Source organism: Melanostigma gelatinosum (assembly GCF_949748355.1).
Source record: "Melanostigma gelatinosum genome assembly, chromosome: 22".
Classification (NCBI taxonomy): Eukaryota; Metazoa; Chordata; class Actinopteri; order Perciformes; family Zoarcidae; genus Melanostigma; species Melanostigma gelatinosum.
In genome coordinates this window covers 4,074,095-4,097,631 of record NC_136655.1, presented here as the reverse complement: position 1 = coordinate 4,097,631, position 23,537 = coordinate 4,074,095, and the positions used below count along the sequence as shown (strand labels likewise).

Here is a 23,537-nt window from a genome sequence, read left to right as displayed (position 1 = left end):
CATGTCGGAAAAAAATGAAAAAAGTCATAGTATAGTATGTTGAAATAAATAAAAAGTCATAGTATAGCATGTCGAAAAAAAAAAAGTCATAGTATGGCATGTCGATAAAAATGAAAGTCATAGTATAGCATGTCGAAAAAAAATGAGTCATAGTATAGCATGTCGAAAAATGTCATAAAAAGTCATAGTATAGCATGTCGAAGAAAATAAGTCATAGTATAGCATGTTGAAAAAAATGAGTCATAGTATAGCATGTCGAAAAAAAATGAATCACAGTATAGCATGTCGAAAAAAAATGAGTCATAGTATAGTATGTCGAAAAAAGTCATAAAAAGTCATAGTATAGCATGTCGAAGAAAATAAGTCATAGTATAGCATGTCGGAAAAAACGAAAAAGTCATAGTATAGCATGTCGAAAAAAATGAGTCATAGTATAGTATGTCGAAAAAAGTCATAAAAAGTCATAGTATAGCATGTTGAAATAAATAAAGTCATAGTATAGCATGTCGGAAAAAAAAAAGTCATAGTATGGCATGTCGATAAAAATGAAAGTCATAGTATAGCATGTCGAAAAAAAATGAGTCATAGTATAGCATGTCGAAAAATGTCATAAAAAGTCATAGTATAGCATGTCGAAGAAAATAAGTCATAGTATAGCATGTTGAAAAAAATGAGTCATAGTATAGCATGTCGAAAAAAAATGAGTCATAGTATAGTATGTCGAAAAAAGTCATAAAAAGTCATAGTATAGCATGTCGAAGAAAATAAGTCATAGTATAGCATGTCGGAAAAAACGAAAAAGTCATAGTATAGCATGTCGAAAAAAATGAGTCATAGTATAGTATGTCGAAAAAAGTCATAAAAAGTCATAGTATAGCATGTCGAAGAAAATAAGTCATAGTATAGCATGTCGGAAAAAAATGAAAAAAGTCATAGTATAGTATGTTGAAATAAATAAAAAGTCATAGTATAGCATGTCGAAAAAAAATAAGTCATAGTATGGCATGTCGATAAAAATGAAAGTCATAGTATAGCATGTCGAAAAAAAATGAGTCATAGTATAGCATGTCGAAAAATGTCATAAAAAGTCATAGTATAGCATGTCGAAGAAAATAAGTCATAGTATAGCATGTTGAAAAAAATGAGTCATAGTATAGCATGTCGAAAAAAAATGAGTCACAGTATAGCATGTCGGAAGAAAATGAGTCATAGTATAGTATGTCGAAAAAAGTCATAAAAAGTCATAGTATAGCATGTCGAAGAAAATAAGTCATAGTATAGCATGTCGGAAAAAACGAAAAAGTCATAGTATAGCATGTCGAAAAAAATGAGTCATAGTATAGTATGTCGAAAAAAGTCATAAAAAGTCATAGTATAGCATATCGAAGAAAATAAGTCATAGTATAGCATGTCGAAAAAAGTCATAGTATAGCATGTCGAAATAAAATGAAAAAGTCATCGTATAGCATGTCGAAAAAAGTCATAAAAAGTCATAGTATAGCATGTCGAAGAAAATAAGTCATAGTATAGCATGTCGGAAAAAATGAAAAAGTCACAGTATAGCATGTGGGAAAAAAATGAGTCATAGTACAGCATGTTGAAAAAAGTCATAAAAAGTCATAGTATAGCATGTCGAAGAAAATAAGTCATAGTATAGCATGTCGATAAAAATGAAAGTCATAGTATAGTATGTCGGAAAAAATGAAAAAAGTCATAGTATAGTATGTTGAAATAAATAAAAAGTCATAGTATAGCATGTCGAAAAAAATTAGTCATAGTATAGTATGTCGAAAAAAGTCATAAAAAGTCATAGTGTAGCATGTTGTAGAAAATAAGTCACAGTATAGCATGTCAGAAAAAAAATAAGTCATAGTATAGTATGTCGAAAAAAGTCATAAAAAGTCATAGTATAGCATGTCGAAGAAAATAAGTCATAGTATAGCATGTCGAAAAAAAATGAGTCATAGTACAGCATGTTGAAAAAAGTCATAAAAAGTCATAGTATAGCATGTCGAAGAAAATAAGTCATAGTATAGCATGTCGAAAAAAAATGAGCCATAGTATAGCATGTCGGAAAAAAATGAAAAAAGTCATAGTATAGTATGTTGAAATAAATAAAAAGTCATAGTATAGCATGTCGAAAAAAAAAAAGTCATAGTATGGCATGTCGATAAAAATGAAAGTCATAGTATAGCATGTCGAAAAAAAATGAGTCATAGTATAGCATGTCGAAAAATGTCATAAAAAGTCATAGTATAGCATGTCGAAGAAAATAAGTCATAGTATAGCATGTTGAAAAAAGTGAGTCATAGTATAGCATGTCGAAAAAAAATGAATCACAGTATAGCATGTCGAAAAAAAATGAGTCATAGTATAGTATGTCGAAAAAAGTCATAAAAAGTCATAGTATAGCATGTCGAAGAAAATAAGTCATAGTATGGCATGTCGATAAAAATGAAAGTCATAGTATAGCATGTCGAAAAAAAATGAGTCATAGTATAGCATGTCGAAAAATGTCATAAAAAGTCATAGTATAGCATGTCGAAGAAAATAAGTCATAGTATAGCATGTTGAAAAAAATGAGTCATAGTATAGCATGTCGAAAAAAAATGAGTCATAGTATAGTATGTCGAAAAAAGTCATAAAAAGTCATAGTATAGCATGTCGAAGAAAATAAGTCATAGTATAGCATGTTGAAAAAAATGAAAAAGTCATAGTATAGCATGTCGAAAAAAAATGAGTCATAGTATAGTATGTCGAAAAAAGTCATAAAAAGTCATAGTATAGCATGTCGAAGAAAATAAGTCATAGTATAGCATGTCGGAAAAAACGAAAAAGTCATAGTATAGCATGTCGAAAAAAATGAGTCATAGTATAGTATGTCGAAAAACGTCATAAAAAGTCATAGTGTAGCATGTCGTAGAAAATAAGTCACAGTATAGCATGTCAGAAAAAAAATAAGTCATAGTATAGTATGTCAAAAAAAGTCATAAAAAGTCATAGTATAGCATGTCGAAGAAAATAAGTCATAGTATAGCATGTCGGAAAAAAATGAGTCATAGTACAGCATGTTGAAAAAAGTCATAAAAAGTCATAGTATAGCATGTCGAAGAAAATAAGTCATAGTATAGCATGTCGAAAAAAAATGAACCATAGTATAGCATGTCGGAAAAAAATGAAAAAAGTCATAGTATAGTATGTTGAAATAAATAAAAAGTCATAGTATAGCATGTCGAAAAAAAAAAAGTCATAGTATGGCATGTCGATAAAAATGAAAGTCATAGTATAGCATGTCGAAAAAAAATGAGTCATAGTATAGCATGTCGAAAAATGTCATAAAAAGTCATAGTATAGCATGTCGAAGAAAATAAGTCATAGTATAGCATGTTGAAAAAAATGAGTCATAGTATAGCATGTCGAAAAAAAATGAATCACAGTATAGCATGTCGAAAAAAATGAGTCATAGTATAGTATGTCGAAAAAAGTCATAAAAAGTCATAGTATAGCATGTCGAAGAAAATAAGTCATAGTATAGCATGTCGGAAAAAACGAAAAAGTCATAGTATAGCATGTCGAAAAAAATGAGACATAGTATAGTATGTCGAAAAAAGTCATAAAAAGTCATAGTATAGCATGTTGAAATAAATAAAAAGTCATAGTATAGCATGTCGGAAAAAAAAAAGTCATAGTATGGCATGTCGATAAAAATGAAAGTCATAGTATAGCATGTCGAAAAAAAATGAGTCATAGTATAGCATGTCGAAAAATGTCATAAAAAGTCATAGTATAGCATGTCGAAGAAAATAAGTCATAGTATAGCATGTTGAAAAAAATGAGTCATAGTATAGCATGTCGAAAAAAAATGAGTCATAGTATAGTATGTCGAAAAAAGTCATAAAAAGTCATAGTATAGCATGTCGAAGAAAATAAGTCATAGTATAGCATGTTGAAAAAAATGAAAAAGTCATAGTATAGCATGTCGAAAAAAATGAGTCATAGTATAGTATGTCGAAAAACGTCATAAAAAGTCATAGTGTAGCATGTCGTAGAAAATAAGTCACAGTATAGCATGTCAGAAAAAAAATAAGTCATAGTATAGTATGTCAAAAAAAGTCATAAAAAGTCATAGTATAGCATGTCGAAGAAAATAAGTCATAGTATAGCATGTCGGAAAAAAATGAGTCATAGTACAGCATGTTGAAAAAAGTCATAAAAAGTCATAGTATAGCATGTCGAAGAAAATAAGTCATAGTATAGCATGTCGAAAAAAAATGAAAGTCATAGTATAGCATGTCGAAAAATGTCATAAAAAGTCATAGTATAGCATGTCGAAGAAAATAAGTCATAGTATAGCATGTCGGAAAAAAATGAAAAAAGTCATAGTATAGTATGTTGAAATAAATAAAAAGTCATAGTATAGCATGTCGAAAAAAAATAAGTCATAGTATGGCATGTCGATAAAAATGAAAGTCATAGTATAGCATGTCGAAAAAAATGAGTCATAGTATAGCATGTCGAAAAATGTCATAAAAAGTCATAGTATAGCATGTCGAAGAAAATAAGTCATAGTATAGCATGTTGAAAAAAATGAGTCATAGTATAGCATGTCGAAAAAAAATTAGTCACAGTATAGCATGTCGAAAAAAAATTAGTCATAGTATAGTATGTCGAAAAAAGTCATAAAAAGTCATAGTATAGCATGTCGAAGAAAATAAGTCATAGTATAGCATGTCGGAAAAAACGAAAAAGTCATAGTATAGCATGTCGAAAAAAATGAGTCATAGTATAGTATGTCGAAAAAAGTCATAAAAAGTCATAGTATAGCATGTCGAAGAAAATAAGTCACAGTATAGCATGTCGGGAAAAAAATAAGTCATAGTATAGTATGTCGAAAAAAGTCATAAAAAGTCATAGTATAGCATGTCGAAGAAAATAAGTCATAGTATAGCATGTCGATAAAAACGAAAGTCATAGTATAGCATGTCGAAAAAAATGAAAAAAGTCATAGTATAGTATGTTGAAATAAATAAAAAGTCATAGTATAGCATGTTGAAAAAAATGAGTCTTAGTACAGCATGTCGAAAAATGTCATAAAAAGTCATAGTATAGCATGTTGAAAAAAATGAAAGTCATAGTGTAGCATGTCGAAAAAAGTCACAGTATAGCATGTCAAAATAAAATGAGTCATAGTATAGCATGTCGAAAAAAAATGAAAGTCATAGTATAGCATGTCGAAAAATGTCATAAAAAGTCATAGTATAGAATGTCGAAGAAAATAAGTCATAGTATAGCATGTCGGAAAAAAATGAAAAAAGTCATAGTATAGTATGTTGAAATAAATAAAAAGTCATAGTATAGCATGTCGAAAAAAAATAAGTCATAGTATGGCATGTCGATAAAAATGAAAGTCATAGTATAGCATGTCGAAAAAAAATGAGTCATAGTATAGCATGTCGAAAAATGTCATAAAAAGTCATAGTATAGCATGTCGAAGAAAATAAGTCATAGTATAGCATGTTGAAAAAAATGAGTCATAGTATAGCATGTCGGAAAAAAATGAGTCACAGTATAGCATGTCGAAAAAAAATGAGTCATAGTATAGTATGTCGAAAAAAGTCATAAAAAGTCATAGTATAGCATGTCGAAGAAAATAAGTCATAGTATAGCATGTCGGAAAAAACGAAAAAGTCATAGTATAGCATGTCGGAAAAAATGAGTCATAGTATAGTATGTCGAAAAAAGTCATAAAAAGTCATAGTATAGCATGTCGAAAAAAATGAGTCATAGTATAGTATGTCGAAAAAAGTCATAAAAAGTCATAGTGTAGCATGTCGTAGAAAATAAGTCACAGTATAGCATGTCAGAAAAAAAATAAGTCATAGTATAGTATGTCGAAAAAAGTCATAAAAAGTCATAGTATAGCATGTCGAAGAAAATAAGTCATAGTATAGTATGTTGAAATAAATAAAAAGTCATAGTATAGCATGTCGAAAAAAAAAAAGTCATAGTATGGCATGTCGATAAAAATGAAAGTCATAGTATAGCATGTCGAAAAAAAATGAGTCATAGTATAGCATGTCGAAAAATGTCATAAAAAGTCATAGTATAGCATGTCGAAGAAAATAAGTCATAGTATAGCATGTTGAAAAAAATGAGTCATAGTATAGCATGTCGAAAAAAAATGAATCACAGTATAGCATGTCGAAAAAAAATGAGTCATAGTATAGTATGTCGAAAAAAGTCATAAAAAGTCATAGTATAGCATGTCGAAGAAAATAAGTCATAGTATAGCATGTCGGAAAAAACGAAAAAGTCATAGTATAGCATGTCGAAAAAAATGAGACATAGTATAGTATGTCGAAAAAAGTCATAAAAAGTCATAGTATAGCATGTTGAAATAAATAAAAAGTCATAGTATAGCATGTCGGAAAAAAAAAAGTCATAGTATGGCATGTCGATAAAAATGAAAGTCATAGTATAGCATGTCGAAAAAAAATGAGTCATAGTATAGCATGTCGAAAAATGTCATAAAAAGTCATAGTATAGCATGTCGAAGAAAATAAGTCATAGTATAGCATGTTGAAAAAAATGAGTCATAGTATAGCATGTCGAAAAAAAATGAGTCATAGTATAGTATGTCGAAAAAAGTCATAAAAAGTCATAGTATAGCATGTCGAAGAAAATAAGTCATAGTATAGCATGTTGAAAAAAATGAAAAAGTCATAGTATAGCATGTCGAAAAAAATGAGTCATAGTATAGTATGTCGAAAAACGTCATAAAAAGTCATAGTGTAGCATGTCGTAGAAAATAAGTCACAGTATAGCATGTCAGAAAAAAAATAAGTCATAGTATAGTATGTCAAAAAAAGTCATAAAAAGTCATAGTATAGCATGTCGAAGAAAATAAGTCATAGTATAGCATGTCGGAAAAAAATGAGTCATAGTACAGCATGTTGAAAAAAGTCATAAAAAGTCATAGTATAGCATGTCGAAGAAAATAAGTCATAGTATAGCATGTCGAAAAAAAATGAAAGTCATAGTATAGCATGTCGAAAAATGTCATAAAAAGTCATAGTATAGCATGTCGAAGAAAATAAGTCATAGTATAGCATGTCGGAAAAAAATGAAAAAAGTCATAGTATAGTATGTTGAAATAAATAAAAAGTCATAGTATAGCATGTCGAAAAAAAATAAGTCATAGTATGGCATGTCGATAAAAATGAAAGTCATAGTATAGCATGTCGAAAAAAATGAGTCATAGTATAGCATGTCGAAAAATGTCATAAAAAGTCATAGTATAGCATGTCGAAGAAAATAAGTCATAGTATAGCATGTTGAAAAAAATGAGTCATAGTATAGCATGTCGAAAAAAAATTAGTCACAGTATAGCATGTCGAAAAAAAATTAGTCATAGTATAGTATGTCGAAAAAAGTCATAAAAAGTCATAGTATAGCATGTCGAAGAAAATAAGTCATAGTATAGCATGTCGGAAAAAACGAAAAAGTCATAGTATAGCATGTCGAAAAAAATGAGTCATAGTATAGTATGTCGAAAAAAGTCATAAAAAGTCATAGTATAGCATGTCGAAGAAAATAAGTCACAGTATAGCATGTCGGGAAAAAAATAAGTCATAGTATAGTATGTCGAAAAAAGTCATAAAAAGTCATAGTATAGCATGTCGAAGAAAATAAGTCATAGTATAGCATGTCGATAAAAACGAAAGTCATAGTATAGCATGTCGAAAAAAATGAAAAAAGTCATAGTATAGTATGTTGAAATAAATAAAAAGTCATAGTATAGCATGTTGAAAAAAATGAGTCTTAGTACAGCATGTCGAAAAATGTCATAAAAAGTCATAGTATAGCATGTTGAAAAAAATGAAAGTCATAGTGTAGCATGTCGAAAAAAGTCACAGTATAGCATGTCAAAATAAAATGAGTCATAGTATAGCATGTCGAAAAAAAATGAAAGTCATAGTATAGCATGTCGAAAAATGTCATAAAAAGTCATAGTATAGAATGTCGAAGAAAATAAGTCATAGTATAGCATGTCGGAAAAAAATGAAAAAAGTCATAGTATAGTATGTTGAAATAAATAAAAAGTCATAGTATAGCATGTCGAAAAAAAATAAGTCATAGTATGGCATGTCGATAAAAATGAAAGTCATAGTATAGCATGTCGAAAAAAAATGAGTCATAGTATAGCATGTCGAAAAATGTCATAAAAAGTCATAGTATAGCATGTCGAAGAAAATAAGTCATAGTATAGCATGTTGAAAAAAATGAGTCATAGTATAGCATGTCGGAAAAAAATGAGTCACAGTATAGCATGTCGAAAAAAAATGAGTCATAGTATAGTATGTCGAAAAAAGTCATAAAAAGTCATAGTATAGCATGTCGAAGAAAATAAGTCATAGTATAGCATGTCGGAAAAAACGAAAAAGTCATAGTATAGCATGTCGGAAAAAATGAGTCATAGTATAGTATGTCGAAAAAAGTCATAAAAAGTCATAGTATAGCATGTCGAAAAAAATGAGTCATAGTATAGTATGTCGAAAAAAGTCATAAAAAGTCATAGTGTAGCATGTCGTAGAAAATAAGTCACAGTATAGCATGTCAGAAAAAAAATAAGTCATAGTATAGTATGTCGAAAAAAGTCATAAAAAGTCATAGTATAGCATGTCGAAGAAAATAAGTCATAGTATAGCATGTCGGAAAAAAATGAGTCATAGTACAGCATGTTGAAAAAAGTCATAAAAAGTCATAGTATAGCATGTCGAAGAAAATAAGTCATAGTATAGCATGTCGAAAAAAAATGAAAGTCATAGTATAGCATGTCGAAAAATGTCATAAAAAGTCATAGTATAGCATGTCGAAGAAAATAAGTCATAGTATAGCATGTCGGAAAAAAATGAAAAAAGTCATAGTATAGTATGTTGAAATAAATAAAAAGTCATAGTATAGCATGTCGAAAAAAAATAAGTCATAGTATGGCATGTCGATAAAAATGAAAGTCATAGTATAGCATGTCGAAAAAAATGAGTCATAGTATAGCATGTCGAAAAATGTCATAAAAAGTCATAGTATAGCATGTCGAAGAAAATAAGTCATAGTATAGCATGTTGAAAAAAATGAGTCATAGTATAGCATGTCGATAAAAATGAAAGTCATAGTATAGTATGTCGGAAAATGTCATAAAAAGTCATAGTATAGCATGTTGAAAAAAATGAAAGTCATAGTGTAGCATGTCGAAAAAAGTCACAGTATAGCATGTCGAAATAAAATGAAAAAGTCAGAGTATAGCATGTCGAAAAAAAATGAAAAAAGTCATAGTATAGCATGTCGAAATAAAATGAAAAAGTCATAGTATAGCATGTCGAAAAAAAATGAAAAAAGTCAAAGTATAGTATGTCGAAAAAAGTCATAAAAAGTCATGGTATGGCATGTCGAAGAAAATAAGTCATAGTATAGCATGTCGAAAAAAAATTAAAGTCATAGTATAGCATGTCGAAAAATGTCATAAAAGTCATAGTATAGCATGTCGAAGAAAATAAGTCATAGTATAGCATGTCGGAAAAAAATGAAAAAAGTCATAGTATAGTATGTTGAAATAAATAAAAAGTCATAGTATAGCATGTCGAAAAAAAATAAGTCATAGTATAGCATGTCGATAAAAATGAAAGTCATAGTATAGTATGTCGGAAAAAATGAAAAAAGTCATAGTATAGTATGTTGAAATAAATAAAAAGTCATAGTATAGCATGTCGAAAAAAATGAGTCATAGTATCGTATGTCGAAAAAAGTCATAAAAAGTCATAGTGTAGCATGTCGTAGAAAATAAGTCACAGTATAGCATGTCAGAAAAAAAATAAGTCATAGTATAGTATGTCGAAAAAAGTCATAAAAAGTCATAGTATAGCATGTCGAAGAAAATAAGTCATAGTATAGCATGTCGGAAAAAAATGAGTCATAGTATAGCATGTCGAAAAAAAATGAAAGTCATAGTATAGCATGTCGAAAAATGTCATAAAAAGTCATAGTATAGCATGTCGAAGAAAATTAAAAAAGTCATAGTATAGTATGTTGAAATAAATAAAAAGTCATAGTATAGCATGTCGAAAAAAAATTAAAAAAGTCATAGTATAGTATGTTGAAATAAATAAAAAGTCATAGTATAGCATGTCGAAAAAAAATAAGTCATAGTATGGCATGTCGATAAAAATGAAAGTCATAGTATAGCATGTCGAAAAAAATGAGTCATAGTATAGCATGTCGAAAAATGTCATAAAAAGTCATAGTATAGCATGTCGAAGAAAATAAGTCATAGTATAGCATGTTGAAAAAAAGGAGTCATAGTATAGCATGTCGAAAAAAAATTAGTCACAGTATAGCATGTCGACAAAAAATGAGTCATAGTATAGTATGTCGAAAAAAGTCATAAAAAGTCATAGTATAGCATGTCGAAGAAAATAAGTCACAGTATAGCATGTCGGAAAAAAAATAAGTCATAGTATAGTATGTCGACAAAAAATGAGTCATAGTATAGTATGTCGAAAAAAGTCATAAAAAGTCATAGTATAGCATGTCGAAAAAAATGAAAGTCATAGTGTAGCATGTCGAAAAAAGTCATAGTATAGCATGTCGAAATAAAATGAAAAAGTCATAGTATAGCATGTCGAAATAAAATGAAAAAGTCATAGTATAGTATGTCGAAAAAAGTCATAAAAAGTCATAGTATGGCATGTCGAAGAAAATAAGTCACAGTATAGCATGTCGGAAAAAAAATAAGTCATAGTATAGCATGTCGAAAAAAGTCATAAAAAGTCATAGTATAGCATGTCGAAGAAAATAAGTCATAGTATAGCATGTCGGAAAAAAATTAGTCATAGTATAGCATGTTGAAAAAAGTCATAAAATGTCATAGTATAGCATGTCGAAAAAAAATGAAAGTCATAGTATAGCATGTCGAAAAATGTCATAAAAAGTCATAGTATAGCATGTCGAAGAAAATTAAAAAAGTCATAGTATAGTATGTTGAAATAAATAAAAAGTCATAGTATAGCATGTCGAAAAAAAATTAAAAAAGTCATAGTATAGTATGTTGAAATAAATAAAAAGTCATAGTATAGCATGTCGATAAAAATGAAAGTCATAGTATAGCATGTCGAAAAGAAATGAAAAAAGTCATAGTATAGCATGTCGAAATAAAATGAAAAAGTCAGCGTATAGCATGTCGAAAAAAAATGAAAAAAGTCAAAGTATAGTATGTCGAAAAAAGTCATAAAAAGTCATGGTATGGCATGTCGAAGAAAATAAGTCATAGTATAGCATGTCGAAAAAAAATGAAAGTCATAGTATAGCATGTCGAAAAATGTCATAAAAGTCATAGTATAGCATGTCGAAGAAAATAAGTCATAGTATAGCATGTCGGAAAAAAATGAAAAAAGTCATAGTATAGTATGTTGAAATAAATAAAAAGTCATAGTATAGCATGTCGAAAAAAATGAGTCATAGTATAGTATGTCGAAAAAAGTCATAAAAAGTCATAGTGTAGCATGTCGTAGAAAATAAGTCACAGTATAGCATGTCAGAAAAAAATAAGTCATAGTATAGTATGTCGAAAAAAGTCATAAAAAGTCATAGTATAGCATGTCGAAGAAAATAAGTCATAGTATAGCATGTCGGAAAAAAATGAGTCATAGTATAGCATGTCGAAAAAAAAATGAAAGTCATACTATAGCATGTCGAAAAATGTCATAAAAAGTCATAGTATAGCATGTCGAAGAAAATTAAAAAAGTCATAGTATAGTATGTTGAAATAAATAAAAAGTCATAGTATAGCATGTCGAAAAAAAATTAAAAAAGTCATAGTATAGTATGTTGAAATAAATAAAAAGTCATAGTATAGCATGTCGAAAAAAAATAAGTCATAGTATGGCATGTCGATAAAAATGAAAGTCATAGTATAGCATGTCGAAAAAAATGAGTCATAGTATAGCATGTCGAAAAATGTCATAAAAAGTCATAGTATAGCATGTCGAAGAAAATAAGTCATAGTATAGCATGTTGAAAAAAAGGAGTCATAGTATAGCATGTCGAAAAAAAAATAGTCACAGTATAGCATGTCGACAAAAAATGAGTCATAGTATAGTATGTCGAAAAAAGTCATAAAAAGTCATAGTATAGCATGTCGAAGAAAATAAGTCACAGTATAGCATGTCGGAAAAAAAATAAGTCATAGTATAGTATGTCGACAAAAAATGAGTCATAGTATAGCATGTCGAAAAAAAATGAATCACAGTATAGCATGTCGAAAAAAAATGAGTCATAGTATAGTATGTCGAAAAATGTCATAAAAAGTCATAGTATAGCATGTCGAAGAAAATAAGTCATAGTATAGCATGTTGAAAAAAATGAGTCATAGTATAGCATGTCGAAAAAAAATGAATCACAGTATAGCATGTCGAAAAAAAATGAGTCATAGTATAGTATGTCGAAAAAAGTCATAAAAAGTCATAGTATAGCATGTCGAAGAAAATAAGTCATAGTATAGCATGTCGGAAAAAACGAAAAAGTCATAGTATAGCATGTCGAAAAAAATGAGTCATAGTATAGTATGTCGAAAAAAGTCATAAAAAGTCATAGTATAGCATGTTGAAATAAATAAAGTCATAGTATAGCATGTCGAAAAAAAAAAAGTCATAGTATGGCATGTCGATAAAAATGAAAGTCATAGTATAGCATGTCGAAAAAAAATGAGTCATAGTATAGCATGTCGAAAAATGTCATAAAAAGTCATAGTATAGCATGTCGAAGAAAATAAGTCATAGTATAGCATGTTGAAAAAAATGAGTCATAGTATAGCATGTCGAAAAAAAATGAGTCATAGTATAGTATGTCGAAAAAAGTCATAAAAAGTCATAGTATAGCATGTCGAAGAAAATAAGTCATAGTATAGCATGTCGGAAAAAACGAAAAAGTCATAGTATAGCATGTCGAAAAAAATGAGTCATAGTATAGTATGTCGAAAAAAGTCATAAAAAGTCATAGTATAGCATGTCGAAGAAAATAAGTCATAGTATAGCATGTCGGAAAAAAATGAAAAAAGTCATAGTATAGTATGTTGAAATAAATAAAAAGTCATAGTATAGCATGTCGAAAAAAAATAAGTCATAGTATGGCATGTCGATAAAAATGAAAGTCATAGTATAGCATGTCGAAAAAAAATGAGTCATAGTATAGCATGTCGAAAAATGTCATAAAAAGTCATAGTATAGCATGTCGAAGAAAATAAGTCATAGTATAGCATGTTGAAAAAAATGAGTCATAGTATAGCATGTCGAAAAAAAATGAGTCACAGTATAGCATGTCGGAAGAAAATGAGTCATAGTATAGTATGTCGAAAAAAGTCATAAAAAGTCATAGTATAGCATGTCGAAGAAAATAAGTCATAGTATAGCATGTCGGAAAAAACGAAAAAGTCATAGTATAGCATGTCGAAAAAAATGAGTCATAGTATAGTATGTCGAAAAAAGTCATAAAAAGTCATAGTATAGCATATCGAAGAAAATAAGTCATAGTATAGCATGTCGAAAAAAGTCATAGTATAGCATGTCGAAATAAAATGAAAAAGTCATCGTATAGCATGTCGAAAAAAGTCATAAAAAGTCATAGTATAGCATGTCGAAGAAAATAAGTCATAGTATAGCATGTCGGAAAAAATGAAAAAGTCACAGTATAGCATGTGGGAAAAAAATGAGTCATAGTACAGCATGTTGAAAAAAGTCATAAAAAGTCATAGTATAGCATGTCGAAGAAAATAAGTCATAGTATAGCATGTCGATAAAAATGAAAGTCATAGTATAGTATGTCGGAAAAAATGAAAAAAGTCATAGTATAGTATGTTGAAATAAATAAAAAGTCATAGTATAGCATGTCGAAAAAAATTAGTCATAGTATAGTATGTCGAAAAAAGTCATAAAAAGTCATAGTGTAGCATGTTGTAGAAAATAAGTCACAGTATAGCATGTCAGAAAAAAAATAAGTCATAGTATAGTATGTCGAAAAAAGTCATAAAAAGTCATAGTATAGCATGTCGAAGAAAATAAGTCATAGTATAGCATGTCGAAAAAAAATGAGTCATAGTACAGCATGTTGAAAAAAGTCATAAAAAGTCATAGTATAGCATGTCGAAGAAAATAAGTCATAGTATAGCATGTCGAAAAAAAATGAGCCATAGTATAGCATGTCGGAAAAAAATGAAAAAAGTCATAGTATAGTATGTTGAAATAAATAAAAAGTCATAGTATAGCATGTCGGAAAAAAAAAGTCATAGTATGGCATGTCGATAAAAATGAAAGTCATAGTATAGCATGTCGAAAAAAAATGAGTCATAGTATAGCATGTCGAAAAATGTCATAAAAAGTCATAGTATAGCATGTCGAAGAAAATAAGTCATAGTATAGCATGTTGAAAAAAGTGAGTCATAGTATAGCATGTCGAAAAAAAATGAATCACAGTATAGCATGTCGAAAAAAAATGAGTCATAGTATAGTATGTCGAAAAAAGTCATAAAAAGTCATAGTATAGCATGTCGAAGAAAATAAGTCATAGTATGGCATGTCGATAAAAATGAAAGTCATAGTATAGCATGTCGAAAAAAAATGAGTCATAGTATAGCATGTCGAAAAATGTCATAAAAAGTCATAGTATAGCATGTCGAAGAAAATAAGTCATAGTATAGCATGTTGAAAAAAATGAGTCATAGTATAGCATGTCGAAAAAAAATGAGTCATAGTATAGTATGTCGAAAAAAGTCATAAAAAGTCATAGTATAGCATGTCGAAGAAAATAAGTCATAGTATAGCATGTTGAAAAAAATGAAAAAGTCATAGTATAGCATGTCGAAAAAAAATGAGTCATAGTATAGTATGTCGAAAAAAGTCATAAAAAGTCATAGTATAGCATGTCGAAGAAAATAAGTCATAGTATAGCATGTCGGAAAAAACGAAAAAGTCATAGTATAGCATGTCGAAAAAAATGAGTCATAGTATAGTATGTCGAAAAACGTCATAAAAAGTCATAGTGTAGCATGTCGTAGAAAATAAGTCACAGTATAGCATGTCAGAAAAAAAATAAGTCATAGTATAGTATGTCAAAAAAAGTCATAAAAAGTCATAGTATAGCATGTCGAAGAAAATAAGTCATAGTATAGCATGTCGGAAAAAAATGAGTCATAGTACAGCATGTTGAAAAAAGTCATAAAAAGTCATAGTATAGCATGGCGAAGAAAATAAGTCATAGTATAGCATGTCGAAAAAAAATGAACCATAGTATAGCATGTCGGAAAAAAATGAAAAAAGTCATAGTATAGTATGTTGAAATAAATAAAAAGTCATAGTATAGCATGTCGAAAAAAAAAAAGTCATAGTATGGCATGTCGATAAAAATGAAAGTCATAGTATAGCATGTCGAAAAAAAATGAGTCATAGTATAGCATGTCGAAAAATGTCATAAAAAGTCATAGTATAGCATGTCGAAGAAAATAAGTCATAGTATAGCATGTTGAAAAAAATGAGTCATAGTATAGCATGTCGAAAAAAAATGAATCACAGTATAGCATGTCGAAAAAAAATGAGTCATAGTATAGTATGTCGAAAAAAGTCATAAAAAGTCATAGTATAGCATGTCGAAGAAAATAAGTCATAGTATAGCATGTCGGAAAAAACGAAAAAGTCATAGTATAGCATGTCGAAAAAAATGAGACATAGTATAGTATGTCGAAAAAAGTCATAAAAAGTCATAGTATAGCATGTTGAAATAAATAAAAAGTCATAGTATAGCATGTCGGAAAAAAAAAAGTCATAGTATGGCATGTCGATAAAAATGAAAGTCATAGTATAGCATGTCGAAAAAAAATGAGTCATAGTATAGCATGTCGAAAAATGTCATAAAAAGTCATAGTATAGCATGTCGAAGAAAATAAGTCATAGTATAGCATGTTGAAAAAAATGAGTCATAGTATAGCATGTCGAAAAAAAATGAGTCATAGTATAGTATGTCGAAAAAAGTCATAAAAAGTCATAGTATAGCATGTCGAAGAAAATAAGTCATAGTATAGCATGTTGAAAAAAATGAAAAAGTCATAGTATAGCATGTCGAAAAAAATGAGTCATAGTATAGTATGTCGAAAAACGTCATAAAAAGTCATAGTGTAGCATGTCGTAGAAAATAAGTCACAGTATAGCATGTCAGAAAAAAAATAAGTCATAGTATAGTATGTCGAAAAAAGTCATAAAAAGTCATAGTATAGCATGTCGAAGAAAATAAGTCATAGTATAGCATGTCGGAAAAAAATGAGTCATAGTACAGCATGTTGAAAAAAGTCATAAAAAGTCATAGTATAGCATGTCGAAGAAAATAAGTCATAGTATAGCATGTCGAAAAAAAATGAAAGTCATAGTATAGCATGTCGAAAAATGTCATAAAAAGTCATAGTATAGCATGTCGAAGAAAATAAGTCATAGTATAGCATGTCGGAAAAAAATGAAAAAAGTCATAGTATAGTATGTTGAAATAAATAAAAAGTCATAGTATAGCATGTCGAAAAAAAATAAGTCATAGTATGGCATGTCGATAAAAATGAAAGTCATAGTATAGCATGTCGAAAAAAATGAGTCATAGTATAGCATGTCGAAAAATGTCATAAAAAGTCATAGTATAGCATGTCGAAGAAAATAAGTCATAGTATAGCATGTTGAAAAAAATGAGTCATAGTATAGCATGTCGATAAAAATGAAAGTCATAGTATAGTATGTCGGAAAATGTCATAAAAAGTCATAGTATAGCATGTTGAAAAAAATGAAAGTCATAGTGTAGCATGTCGAAAAAAGTCACAGTATAGCATGTCGAAATAAAATGAAAAAGTCAGAGTATAGCATGTCGAAAAAAAATGAAAAAAGTCATAGTATAGCATGTCGAAATAAAATGAAAAAGTCATAGTATAGCATGTCGAAAAAAAATGAAAAAAGTCAAAGTATAGTATGTCGAAAAAAGTCATAAAAAGTCATGGTATGGCATGTCGAAGAAAATAAGTCATAGTATAGCATGTCGAAAAAAAATTAAAGTCATAGTATAGCATGTCGAAAAATGTCATAAAAGTCATAGTATAGCATGTCGAAGAAAATAAGTCATAGTATAGCATGTCGGAAAAAAATGAAAAAAGTCATAGTATAGTATGTTGAAATAAATAAAAAGTCATAGTATAGCATGTCGAAAAAAAATAAGTCATAGTATAGCATGTCGATAAAAATGAAAGTCATAGTATAGTATGTCGGAAAAAATGAAAAAAGTCATAGTATAGTATGTTGAAATAAATAAAAAGTCATAGTATAGCATGTCGAAAAAAATGAGTCATAGTATCGTATGTCGAAAAAAGTCATAAAAAGTCATAGTGTAGCATGTCGTAGAAAATAAGTCACAGTATAGCATGTCAGAAAAAAAATAAGTCATAGTATAGTATGTCGAAAAAAGTCATAAAAAGTCATAGTATAGCATGTCGAAGAAAATAAGTCATAGTATAGCATGTCGGAAAAAAATGAGTCATAGTATAGCATGTCGAAAAAAAATGAAAGTCATAGTATAGCATGTCGAAAAATGTCATAAAAAGTCATAGTATAGCATGTCGAAGAAAATTAAAAAAGTCATAGTATAGTATGTTGAAATAAATAAAAAGTCATAGTATAGCATGTCGAAAAAAAATTAAAAAAGTCATAGTATAGTATGTTGAAATAAATAAAAAGTCATAGTATAGCATGTCGAAAAAAAATAAGTCATAGTATGGCATGTCGATAAAAATGAAAGTCATAGTATAGCATGTCGAAAAAAATGAGTCATAGTATAGCATGTCGAAAAATGTCATAAAAAGTCATAGTATAGCATGTCGAAGAAAATAAGTCATAGTATAGCATGTTGAAAAAAAGGAGTCATAGTATAGCATGTCGAAAAAAAATTAGTCACAGTATAGCATGTCGACAAAAAATGAGTCATAGTATAGTATGTCGAAAAAAGTCATAAAAAGTCATAGTATAGCATGTCGAAGAAAATAAGTCACAGTATAGCATGTCGGAAAAAAAATAAGTCATAGTATAGTATGTCGACAAAAAATGAGTCATAGTATAGTATGTCGAAAAAAGTCATAAAAAGTCATAGTATAGCATGTCGAAAAAAATGAAAGTCATAGTGTAGCATGTCGAAAAAAGTCATAGTATAGCATGTCGAAATAAAATGAAAAAGTCATAGTATAGCATGTCGAAATAAAATGAAAAAGTCATAGTATAGTATGTCGAAAAAAGTCATAAAAAGTCATAGTATGGCATGTCGAAGAAAATAAGTCACAGTATAGCATGTCGGAAAAAAAATAAGTCATAGTATAGCATGTCGAAAAAAGTCATAAAAAGTCATAGTATAGCATGTCGAAGAAAATAAGTCATAGTATAGCATGTCGGAAAAAAATTAGTCATAGTATAGCATGTTGAAAAAAGTCATAAAATGTCATAGTATAGCATGTCGAAAAAAAATGAAAGTCATAGTATAGCATGTCGAAAAATGTCATAAAAAGTCATAGTATAGCATGTCGAAGAAAATTAAAAAAGTCATAGTATAGTATGTTGAAATAAATAAAAAGTCATAGTATAGCATGTCGAAAAAAAATTAAAAAAGTCATAGTATAGTATGTTGAAATAAATAAAAAGTCATAGTATAGCATGTCGATAAAAATGAAAGTCATAGTATAGCATGTCGAAAAGAAATGAAAAAAGTCATAGTATAGCATGTCGAAATAAAATGAAAAAGTCAGCGTATAGCATGTCGAAAAAAAATGAAAAAAGTCAAAGTATAGTATGTCGAAAAAAGTCATAAAAAGTCATGGTATGGCATGTCGAAGAAAATAAGTCATAGTATAGCATGTCGAAAAAAAATGAAAGTCATAGTATAGCATGTCGAAAAATGTCATAAAAGTCATAGTATAGCATGTCGAAGAAAATAAGTCATAGTATAGCATGTCGGAAAAAAATGAAAAAAGTCATAGTATAGTATGTTGAAATAAATAAAAAGTCATAGTATAGCATGTCGAAAAAAATGAGTCATAGTATAGTATGTCGAAAAAAGTCATAAAAAGTCATAGTGTAGCATGTCGTAGAAAATAAGTCACAGTATAGCATGTCAGAAAAAAATAAGTCATAGTATAGTATGTCGAAAAAAGTCATAAAAAGTCATAGTATAGCATGTCGAAGAAAATAAGTCATAGTATAGCATGTCGGAAAAAAATGAGTCATAGTATAGCATGTCGAAAAAAAAATGAAAGTCATACTATAGCATGTCGAAAAATGTCATAAAAAGTCATAGTATAGCATGTCGAAGAAAATTAAAAAAGTCATAGTATAGTATGTTGAAATAAATAAAAAGTCATAGTATAGCATGTCGAAAAAAAATTAAAAAAGTCATAGTATAGTATGTTGAAATAAATAAAAAGTCATAGTATAGCATGTCGAAAAAAAATAAGTCATAGTATGGCATGTCGATAAAAATGAAAGTCATAGTATAGCATGTCGAAAAAAATGAGTCATAGTATAGCATGTCGAAAAATGTCATAAAAAGTCATAGTATAGCATGTCGAAGAAAATAAGTCATAGTATAGCATGTTGAAAAAAAGGAGTCATAGTATAGCATGTCGAAAAAAAATTAGTCACAGTATAGCATGTCGACAAAAAATGAGTCATAGTATAGTATGTCGAAAAAAGTCATAAAAAGTCATAGTATAGCATGTCGAAGAAAATAAGTCACAGTATAGCATGTCGGAAAAAAAATAAGTCATAGTATAGTATGTCGACAAAAAATGAGTCATAGTATAGTATGTCGAAAAAAGTCATAAAAAGTCATAGTATAGCATGTCGAAAAAAATGAAAGTCATAGTGTAGCATGTCGAAAAAAGTCATAGTATAGCATGTCGAAATAAAATGAAAAAGTCATAGTATAGCATGTCGAAATAAAATGAAAAAGTCATAGTATAGCATGTCGAAAAAAAATAAGTCATAGTATAGCATATCGATAAAAATGAAAGTCATAGTATAGTATGTCGGAAAAAATGAAAAAAGTCATAGTATAGTATGTTGAAATAAATAAAAAGTCATAGTATAGCATGTCGAAAAAAATGAGTCATAGTATAGTATGTCGAAAAAAGTCATAAAAAGTCATAGTGTAGCATGTCGTAGAAAATAAGTCACAGTATAGCATGTCAGAAAAAAATAAGTCATAGTATAGTATGTCGAAAAAAGTCATAAAAAGTCATAGTATAGCATGTCGAAGAAAATAAGTCATAGTATAGCATGTCGGAAAAAAATGAGTCATAGTATAGCATGTCGAAAAAAAAATGAAAGTCATACTATAGCATGTCGAAAAATGTCATAAAAAGTCATAGTATAGCATGTCGAAGAAAATTAAAAAAGTCATAGTATAGTATGTTGAAATAAATAAAAAGTCATAGTATAGCATGTCGAAAAAAAATTAAAAAAGTCATAGTATAGTATGTTGAAATAAATAAAAAGTCATAGTATAGCATGTCGAAAAAAAATAAGTCATAGTATGGCATGTCGATAAAAATGAAAGTCATAGTATAGCATGTCGAAAAAAATGAGTCATAGTATAGCATGTCGAAAAATGTCATAAAAAGTCATAGTATAGCATGTCGAAGAAAATAAGTCATAGTATAGCATGTTGAAAAAAAGGAGTCATAGTATAGCATGTCGAAAAAAAATTAGTCACAGTATAGCATGTCGACAAAAAATGAGTCATAGTATAGTATGTCGAAAAAAGTCATAAAAAGTCATAGTATAGCATGTCGAAGAAAATAAGTCACAGTATAGCATGTCGGAAAAAAAATAAGTCATAGTATAGTATGTCGACAAAAAATGAGTCATAGTATAGTATGTCGAAAAAAGTCATAAAAAGTCATAGTATAGCATGTCGAAAAAAATGAAAGTCATAGTGTAGCATGTCGAAAAAAGTCATAGTATAGCATGTCGAAATAAAATGAAAAAGTCATAGTATAGCATGTCGAAATAAAATGAAAAAGTCATAGTATAGTATGTCGAAAAAAGTCATAAAAAGTCATAGTATGGCATGTCGAAGAAAATAAGTCACAGTATAGCATGTCGGAAAAAAAATAAGTCATAGTATAGCATGTCGAAAAAAGTCATAAAAAGTCATAGTATAGCATGTCGAAGAAAATAAGTCATAGTATAGCATGTCGGAAAAAAATTAGTCATAGTATAGCATGTCGGAAAAAAATGAAAGTCATAGTATAGCATGTCGAAAAATGTCATAAAAAGTCATAGTATAGCATGTCGAAGAAAATTAAAAAAGTCATAGTATAGTATGTTGAAATAAATAAAAAGTCATAGTATAGCATGTCGAAAAAAATTTAAAAAAGTCATAGTATAGTATGTTGAAATAAATAAAAAGTCATAGTATAGCATGTCGATAAAAATGAAAGTCATAGTATAGCATGTCGAAAAAAATGAGTCATAGTATAGCATGTCGAAAAATGTCATAAAAAGTCATAGTATAGCATGTCGAAGAAAATAAGTCATAGTATAGCATGTTGAAAAAAAGGAGTCATAGTATAGCATGTCGAAAAAAAATTAGTCACAGTATAGCATGTCGACAAAAAATGAGTCATAGTATAGTATGTCGAAAAAAGTCATAAAAAGTCATAGTATAGCATGTCGAAGAAAATAAGTCACAGTATAGCATGTCGGAAAAAAAATAAGTCATAGTATAGTATGTCGACAAAAAATGAGTCATAGTATAGTATGTCGAAAAAAGTCATAAAAAGTCATAGTATAGCATGTCGAAAAAAATGAAAGTCATAGTATAGCGTGTCGAAAAAAGTCATAGTATAGCATGTCGAAAAAAATGAAAGTCATAGTGTAGCATGTCGAAAAAAGTCATAGTATAGCATGTCGAAATAAAATGAAAAAGTCATAGTATAGCATGTCGAAATAAAATGAAAAAGTCATAGTATAGTATGTCGAAAAAAGTCATAAAAAGTCATAGTATGGCATGTCAAAGAAAATAAGTCACAGTATAGCATGTCGGAAAAAAAATAAGTCATAGTATAGCATGTCGAAAAAAGTCATAAAAAGTCATAGTATAGCATGTCGAAGAAAATAAGTCATAGTATAGCATGTCGATAAAAATGAAAGTCATAGTATAGCATGTCGAAAAAAAATGAAAAAAGTCATAGTATAGCATGTCGAAATAAAATGAAAAAGTCATAGTATAGCATGTCGAAAAAAAATGAAAAAAGTCAAAGTATAGTATGTCGAAAAAAGTCATAAAAAGTCATGGTATGGCATGTCGAAGAAAATAAGTCATAGTATAGCATGTCGAAAAAAAATGAAAGTCATAGTATAGCATGTCGAAAAATGTCATAAAAGTCATAGTATAGCATGTCGAAGAAAATAAGTCATAGTATAGCATGTCGGAAAAAAATGAAAAAAGTCATAGTATAGTATGTTGAAATAAATAAAAAGTCATAGTATAGCATGTCGAAAAAAAATAAGTCATAGTATAGCATGTCGATAAAAATGAAAGTCATAGTATAGTATGTCGGAAAAAATGAAAAAAGTCATAGTATAGTATGTTGAAATAAATAAAAAGTCATAGTATAGCATGTCGAAAAAAATGAGTCATAGTATAGTATGTCGAAAAAAGTCATAAAAAGTCATAGTGTAGCATGTCGTAGAAAATAAGTCACAGTATAGCATGTCAGAAAAAAAATAAGTCATAGTATAGTATGTCGAAAAAAGTCATAAAAAGTCATAGTATAGCATGTCGAAGAAAATAAGTCATAGTATAGCATGTCGGAAAAAAATGAGTCATAGTATAGCATGTCGAAAAAAAATGAAAGTCATAGTATAGCATGTCGAAAAATGTCATAAAAAGTCATAGTATAGCATGTCGAAGAAAATTAAAAAAGTCATAGTATAGTATGTTGAAATAAATAAAAAGTCATAGTATAGCATGTCGAAAAAAAATTAAAAAAGTCATAGTATAGTATGTTGAAATAAATAAAAAGTCATAGTATAGCATGTCGAAAAAAAATAAGTCATAGTATGGCATGTCGATAAAAATGAAAGTCATAGTATAGCATGTCGAAAAAAATGAGTCATAGTATAGCATGTCGAAAAATGTCATAAAAAGTCATAGTATAGCATGTCGAAGAAAATAAGTCATAGTATAGCATGTTGAAAAAAAGGAGTCATAGTATAGCATGTCGAAAAAAAATTAGTCACAGTATAGCATGTCGACAAAAAATGAGTCATAGTATAGTATGTCGAAAAAAGTCATAAAAAGTCATAGTATAGCATGTCGAAGAAAATAAGTCACAGTATAGCATGTCGGAAAAAAAATAAGTCACAGTATAGCATGTCGGGAAAAAAATAAGTCATAGTATAGTATGTCGACAAAAAATGAGT

The 23,537-nt window shown here is 28.7% G+C and overlaps 1 protein-coding gene across 3 annotated transcripts in view; it reads right to left on the bottom strand.

The window, feature by feature from the left end:
• acss3 (acyl-CoA synthetase short chain family member 3) overlaps positions 1-23,537 on the bottom strand; it is a 46,338-nt gene that overhangs the window by 1,353 nt on the left and 21,448 nt on the right. The gene's annotated exons all lie outside the window — the stretch shown is intronic.